Raw genomic sequence first — 8,650 nt, 5'->3', positions numbered from 1 at the left:
AGAAAAAAAAAAAGAAAACACATTTAGAGTTTGCCCAACAGCATGTGGCAGACTCCTCCAAACACATGGAAGAAGATTCTCTGGTCAGAGGAGACTAAAACTGATCTTTTTGGCCATCATGGGAAACGCCATGTGTTGTGCAAAGCCAACACCCTGAGAACACCATTCCTACAGTGATTGAGAATCTGTGGCATAACTTGAAGATTGCTGTACACCAACACAACCCATCTAACTTGAAGGAGTTGGAGCAGTTTTGCCTTGGGGAATGGGCAAAAATCCCAGTGGCTAGATGTGCTAAGCTAATAGAGACATACCCCAAGAGACTTGCAGCTGTAATTGCAGCAAAAGGTGGCTTTACAAAAGTATTGACTTTGGGGGGTGAAGACCTATGCCCACTCCATATTTCTGTTTTTTCATCTTAATTATTGTTTTTGTGTCACAGTTAAAAAAAATTGCACTTTTAAATTGGTAGGCATGTTGTGTAAATCAAATGGTGCTAACCCCCAAAAAATTCATTTTAATTCCAGCTTGTAATCCAACAAAAAAGGACAAACACCGGGGGTGTTTGAATACTTTTGCAAGACACAATAGATACAGGAAGAAATTGGACTCTACCACAGTGAGGAGACATTGTTACCCATTGTACCACCATGTCACCTAGAAATGCCTTTTTACATCTTCTAAACGGCTCTTTATTTGTGTTTTCACACTTAGTTTATTTCAATGCTCCAAGAGGTCTCCGATTGATGACTGAGCATTTTTTGTGCATATATGAAGACAACAAAAGAACAAAACAAAAGGTCTTTTACTGCTGCACATGAAGAAACAGAAAGGCCATCCAGAGTGCCTATGCAATTAGAACCTACTTCTAGCTACATGTGGTTCAAGTACTTCTGTCTTGTCAGAATTAAGTCAAAGGAAGTTTATAAGCATCCAGTGTCTAATGTCCTTTACACATTCCTCAGTTAATTTAAGCTGGTGTCTGTCATCTGGCTTTGCTGAAACATACAACTGTGTGTCATCAGCATAACCGTGGAAGCGAATACGATGCTGGCAAATAATATTACCCAGATCTAACATACATTAAAAAAAGCAGTGGGCCGAAGAGAGAACCTTGTGGAACACCAAACTTTACCTTATTATGCATAGAAAAATCACCATTTACATCAACAAACTGATAGCAATCAGTTAAATAAGACCTGAGCCAGGAGAGGGCCATTGCCTTAACTCCCACATTTTCTAGTCTATCCAGGAGAATGAAATGATCAGTGGTGTCAAATGCTGCACTAAGGACAAGCAATACAAGCAGCGAGACACAGCCCTGATCAGAGGCCAACAGTAGGCCATTTACTACTTTAACCAGTGCTGTGTCTGAGCGAAGATGAGGTCTAAATCCTGACTGATACAGGGCTGCCTTTACATTTTTGATTAAAAAACCTAACCTGGACCCCAGTCAGCTGTCCAACTATAAGCCAACAGCATACTTCCCCTTTATCTCCAAGATCCTAGAAAAAGCTGTGGCACAGCAGTTATGTTCATACCTACATAGGAATAACACAGAAAGAGACAGAAAACACAGGTTGTTGGGTATGCCCAATGTCACCTGATGAGTAGGAACAGTATACATTTTGCACTGAGTACAAGCAGGGACTCCAGCAAAACTAACTATGACAGCATAACTAAAACGGGAGAGCCAGAAGGTAAACACGGGCATGAGAGGGCCCCGAGACTTAAAGCATCAGGCACTACACCGTCAACAAACTCAAGTGAGCAAGTGAGTGGGGGACTGACAGCATCCATACATCCCAGTTTACTAAACACTCTGTCTGAGGATCCTCCAGATCTAATCCTTTACCTAATAAAATAAAAAAAAGGCTTGACTAAACAAATATGTTTTCAGCCTAGACTTAAATGCTGAGACTGTGTCCGGGTCCCGAACACTATTTGGAAGGCTGTATAAATGGGGGGCTTTGTAAGAAAAGGCTCCACCCTCTGATGTAGCCTTCACTATACGAGGTACCAGCAGATAGCCTGCACCTTTTGATGTAAGTAGGCATGGCAGGTCATAAAGGACCAGAAGTTCTCTCAGGTACTGTGGTGTGAGACCATTCAGTGCTTTAGAGGTCAATAGTAATATTTTATCATATTTTACAATATGAAATATGGGGGGACTTCTGGATGCAGCGGAGGAGTGCAGACATGTATTCATGAGCTCTCGGTGGTAGGCCCTAGCACCTGCTTTTATCCTAATTTAACTTCTCATAACTTTGGTTTGTATGCAAGAGGTGAAGTCATTAAGAACACTTTTGTATGGCAAGCTACAATTTTCAACATACAAAGCGAAAGAAAACTACAATTCAAACTTCACTGCACTTGCACGCTTTAACTACAAGAAACATGGTGGCCGGGGAAAAAGAAACATCCTTCAACAAGCTTCTCGATGCTATTCGAGAAACTAAAGAGGACCTCACAAAACATATTGACAAAAAAACAGCCAACATACAAACAACTTTAACGAAGATCGAATCCTCACTCTCTACCCTGTCAGAACAGGTCCAGGAGATAGAGAATGAGTGAGTGCAAATGAAGACGATGTTAAGGATGTACGCGACCATGTTGAAAAACTGGAGAAACTGATAATGCACCTCAAAGACAAAAATGATGACTTAGAAAACGGCAGCAGGAGGTCTAACATTAGGATACTGACTGTGCCAGAATAGGCAGAAGGTCGTGATGCTGTAGGATTTTTGGAAAAGTTTATACCGCAAATCCTGGGTAACGGCAACATCACCTCACTGGTCACCCTGGAAAGAGCGCACCGTATCGGGAAGAAGTCGGACAGACCGCGGCCCTTTATCGCCAAGTTCCTGAACTTCAAAGAGAAAGAGAAAGTCCTTCGGCTGGTCAGAAGCAAAGGAGAGATGACATACGAGAATAAAAAGATATTGTTCTATCCAGATTACAGTGCAGACCTGCAGCGTAGGAGAGACTAGTTCCTTGACGTGAAGTGGATGCTCTGAGAGAAGGAGGTGGAATACCCAGCCCGGCTTCGCATCAAACATCTGGGATCCGTCAAGTTTTTTTCTATTCCAGCCGAAGCGCAACATTTTCTGAAAGAACTCCCAAGTGAGTAAGCTGACCAAAGTGACTGCAGTACTCAGTCTAAAATTTAAAACTTTGCCATTTACAAACTGTTATGAGTGGCCAGTTTTAACTCCAGTAGTTGCTGGAGCCACCACTGTTGTTTAAGGGAGTTACCTACCTAATGTGGTTTTGTTACAGGGGTTTTACAAGGCAGGTTTTTACTTTAATGTTTTGGGGTTATGTATTGTCTCTCACTAACATTCGAACTTCTACTTACACATATGTCCAGATTATTCTCATGTCCAGGTTGTGTCTTATTGGTATACCTAGGTTAATTGTTTTTACCACCTCTAACTTATATTATGGGTAAATTAACATGTATATCTTGGAACATGGGGCGGCACGGCGGTGTAGTGGTTAGCACTGTCGCCTCACAGCAAGAAGGTCCGGGTTCGAGCCCCGTGGCCGGCGAGGGCCTTTCTGTGCGGAGTTTGCATGTTCTCCCCGTGTCCGCATGGGTTTCCTCCGGGTGCTCCGGTTTCCCCCACAGTCCAAAGACATGCAGGTTAGGTTAACTGGTGACTCTAAATTGACCGTAGGTGTGAACGTGAGTGTGAATGGTTGTCTGTGTCTATGTGTCAGCCCTGTGATGACCTGGCGACTTGTCCAGGGTGTACCCCGCCTCTCGCCTGTAGTCAGCTGGGATAGGCTCCAGCTTGCCTGCGACCCTGTAGAACAGGATAAAGCGGCTAGAGATAATGAGATGAGATGAGATCTTGGAATATTAGAGAGGTCAACTCTCCAATTAAGAGGAAGAAAATGTTGACATATTTGAAGAGGCAGAATGTAGATATTGCCTTTATCCAAGAGAGCCACCTCACTGACACTGAACATTTAAACGGCAGATTTTTGCTTGTAGACTGTGAAATAAATAGGAACAAGATATTTTTGGTGAATATATATGGGCCTAACTACGATGACCCATTGTTCTTTAGCAATCTGATTATGAAACTGGCTACAATTGGGGGTCAATGTATTGTGGGTGGAGACTTTAATTTGGTCTAAACCCTCTTTTGGATCGATCATCACCAAAAACAACTTCACTATCAAAGGCGGCAACAGCACTAAACCAAGGTATGAAAGACATAGGCATAATTGATGTGTGACCAAATCTTTATCCAAATCAGAGGGATTTTTTTTCTTTTCACCAACACATAATACACACTCTAGAATTGACATGTTCTTGGTGCCACAAGATATGATGGCCACGGTGATAGAATGCTCCTATTTAGCAGCTACCTTCTCAGATCATCATCCCATCAAACTCTCCTGGATGATTGATACTCCACAGCCCACAACCCGTAGGTGGAGATTTAAACATTACATGTTAAAAGACCCTGAATTTATTTCATATATGACCACTAACATTGAAATATTTCTTGATGTCAATTTAAATTCCTCTTCTCACGCCAACATTTGGGAGGCTCTTAAAGCCTATATGAGAGGTCAGATTTTATCATACAGTGGCCATAAGGTAAAAAAAAAAATTAGAGAGAGACTAACTAGATTAGAAAGTGATATTAAAAAGCAGGAACAGGACTACATTGCCACCAGAAAGGAAGAACACCTTAATACACTAATAAAAACAAGGATGCAGTATAATAATCTATGTACCAACAAAGAAGAAGCAGCTATGGCCAGAACTAGGTATCACTATTATGAATTTGGGAACAAGACAAGTAAACTCTTGGCTTGGCAAATTAGAAAGGAAACATCCGATAAGTTTATACACTCAATATTAACAGAGGACGGCAGACTCCTTGACGATTCACCATCCATAAATGCAGAATTCAAACAATTTTACGAAGATTTATATAAAACTGGGCAGGACGCTGATAATATCGGAGCAAAAAGGTTTATGGATGGAATAACCCTTCCTAAATTACAAGATGAGGATAGAGAACTGCTTGATGCAGATATATCAGAAATGGAGGTACTCCAAGCCATTAATTCTTTACAAAATAACAAGACTCCCGGGCCAGACGGTTTCCCTGTCGAGTATTATAAGGCCTTTTCAAAAAAAATTATTGACCCCCCTCACGAACATGTTTAAAGAAGCTCTAGAAAATAAAAAAATACCAGACTCATTGGAAATCGCAACAATCACACTGCTTCCAAAACCGGGGACAAACAGAAATGTGACTCATACAGACCCCTCAGCCTTCTAAATACAGATTATAAAATACTGTCCAAACTAATTGCTCTCAGACTGGAAGATATTATACCAACGATAATACACGCTGACCAAACAGGCTTCGTTAAAAACAGGCACGGAGCAGATAATGTGCGGCGACTGCTCCACATACTGAACATCTTTCAAAAAAATCAAAATCGTATGCTAATAATATCTATGGATGCAAACAAAGCATTTGACAGGATTGAACCAAGCTTTCTCTTTCTGACTCTAGAGGCTATGGGCTTTGGAGAGAAATTCACTTGGTATATTAAAACAATTTTTAATGCTCCCAAAGCTAATATTTTAACAAATTATGTTCTGTCTAACACTTTCTCCTTATCAAGAGGCTGCAGGCAAGGCTGTCCAAGCTCCCCCCTGCTCTTCGCACTTGTGATCGAACCATTAGCTGTCGCCATCTGCTCCAACACCTCCATAGCTGTAATTAAGTTTGGTACAAGTGAACATAAACTTTCTCTGTATGCAGATGATTTCCTTTTATATCTAACCGATCCACACACATCAGTCCCCCCTCTATTGGAATGCCTCAAAGAATATAGTGCAGTTTCAGGGTATGAATTAAATTACACTAAAAGCGAGATTCTACCACTAAATATACTGGACAAAAATATCAGAGCTCTCACTGACCCATTGAAGTGGTGAATGGTTTCAAATATTTGGGTATAAAAATTGTCAAATCGGATGGGCATATATTTAAACAGAACTAGATGACATTATTGGAACAAACCAAACTCAACCTTCAAAGATGGATGGATCTCCCATTGTCTCGCATAGGCAGAATTAACACTATTAAAATGAACATTTTGCCTAAGTTTATTTACCTATTTCAATGTCTTTCTGTAAATGTTCCCAAGAGTTTTTTTAAAGAGCTTAACAAAATTATAACTCCTTTCATATGGCAGAGGAAAAACCCTAGAGTCAAACTCACCTCTCTGCAGCCTCTTGATAAGGAGAAAGTGTTAGACAGAACATCATTTGTTAAAATATTAGCTTTGGGAGCATTAAAAATTGTTTTAATATACCAATACCAATAGAAGTGCACCTTTGTGGGGTAATTCAAGGGGAGGACTTAACCTACCAAACTTTAGGAATTATTATCTTGCTTCTCAGTACTGATCAATTTGGATCTGGCTGCATGCAGAGAATAGTGAGGTTACATGGGTCCCAATAGAACAACATGAGATGAAGTCTATGCCTTTAAAGGATGTTCCATTTTTAGGTACAAAAAAATGTTTAGCCACACTCACAAACAATTCAATAATACTGAACACATTCACTGCTTGGCAAGAATCTCACTCACTTCTAAACACAAGTATTTCTTTTCTCAGAAGTGCACCTTTGTGGGGTAATCCCAACCTCTCACACCACATTGCTGACTCAGTATTGCAGGGGTGGAAAGATAGAAAAATCCAAACAGTTGCTGATTTATACATTAATGATACTTTTGCTAACTTCCAACAACTAAATGAAAAATCCAATCTTCCTAATTATCTCATCTCATCTCATTATCTCTAGCCGCTTTATCCTTCTACAGGGTCGCAGGCAAGCTGGAGCCTATCCCAGCTGACTACGGGCGAAAGGCGGGGTACACCCTGGACAAGTCGCCAGGTCATCACAGGGCTGACACATAGACACAGACAACCATTCACACTCACATTCACACCTACGGTCAATTTAGAGTCACCAGTTAACCTAGCCTGCATGTCTTTGGACTGTGGGGGAAACCGGAGCACCCGGAGGAAACCCACGCGGACACGGGGAGAACATGCAAACTCCGCACAGAAAGGCCCTCGCCGGCCCCGGGGCTCGAACCCAGGACCTTCTTGCTGTGAGGTGACAGCGCTAACCACTACACCACCGTGCCGCCCCCTTCCTAATTATAGTCTCTTCAAATTCCTACAAATTAGAGACTGGGTTAAGGAGAAATCTAAAGAAACATTCCCAGATATTCCAAAAGAAACTCCTCTTGAAACCCACCTATGTAACAAGCTATGCAGATCAACAAAAGGAATAACATCTTCTATATATGGTATCATCAATGGAAAGTTACTTGTTTATGATAAAACATCTACAAAAGGAAAATGGGAAACAGACCTAGGCTGTGTTTATGAGGAGGCGGATTGGCATAAACTATTGGAACAGGCACAGACTGTGTTAACCTCCACAAAACACAGGCAAATTCAATTTAATATATTCCATAGGACATGCTACACCCCTTACAGGTTACATAAAATTGACAGCAACATTTCCCCCAGATGTCAGAGATGTAAAGTGACCGACGGTGAGCTTCTACACATGCTATGGAGTTGCCCAATGATAGAAGAATTTTGGAAGCGTGCCATTGAATTAACCTCAAGGGTAATAGGAATTCAAATTGAACAGGACCCAAAACTATGGATTCTGGGGGACACAAGCTCTAATAATGTGAACTTCTATAAGAAATACTTTATTTTACTTGCGAGCACTGCAGTGAAAAAATTTATTCTGATTAACTGGAAACCTGAAAATTCACCATCAGTAAGACACTGGATTAATGAGCTTGTATCTTACTGCACACACGAAAAGATATTATATAATGTGAGAGGGAAGCATGGAGCCTTTAGAAAAATTTGGGGCCCCTTCATAGACATTCTGCCTTTTCTGGACTTGGTTGACCTTGGTGGTGTTAACCTTTATGGACTGGCTTCAAACTAGCCCTCTGTAGGTTCTTCTTGTACAGTGGGGCAAAAAAGTATTTAGTCAGTCACTAATTGTGCAAGTTCTCCCACTTAAAAAGATGAGAGAGGCCTGTAATTTTCATCATAGGTACACTTCAACTATGAGAGACAAAATGAGAAAAAAAAATCCAGAAAATCACATTGTCTGATGTTTAAAGAATTTATTTGCAAATTATGGTGGAAAATAAGTATTTGGTCAATAACAAAAGTTCATCTCAATACTTTGTTATATACCCTTTGTTGGCAATGACAGAGGTCAAACATTTTCTGTAAGTCTTCACAAGGTTTTCACACACTGTTGCTGGTATTTTGGCCCATTCCTCCATGCAGATCTCCTCTAGAGCAGTGATGTTTTGGGGTTGTCGCTGGGCAACACGGACTTTCAACTCCCTCCAAAGATTTTCTATGGGGTTGAGATCTGGAGACTGGCTAGGCCACTCCAGGACCTTGAAATGCTTCTTACAAAGCCACTCCTTCATTTACCGGGCAGTGTGTTTGGGATCATTATCATGCTGAAAGACCCAGCCACGTTTCATCTTCAATGCCCTTGCTGATGGAAGGAGGTTTTCACTCAAAATCTCACGATACATGGCCC

Source organism: Neoarius graeffei, chromosome 6, assembly GCF_027579695.1.
Source record: "Neoarius graeffei isolate fNeoGra1 chromosome 6, fNeoGra1.pri, whole genome shotgun sequence".
NCBI classification, from domain to species: Eukaryota; Metazoa; Chordata; class Actinopteri; order Siluriformes; family Ariidae; genus Neoarius; species Neoarius graeffei.
This window is presented reverse-complemented; position numbering follows the sequence as displayed.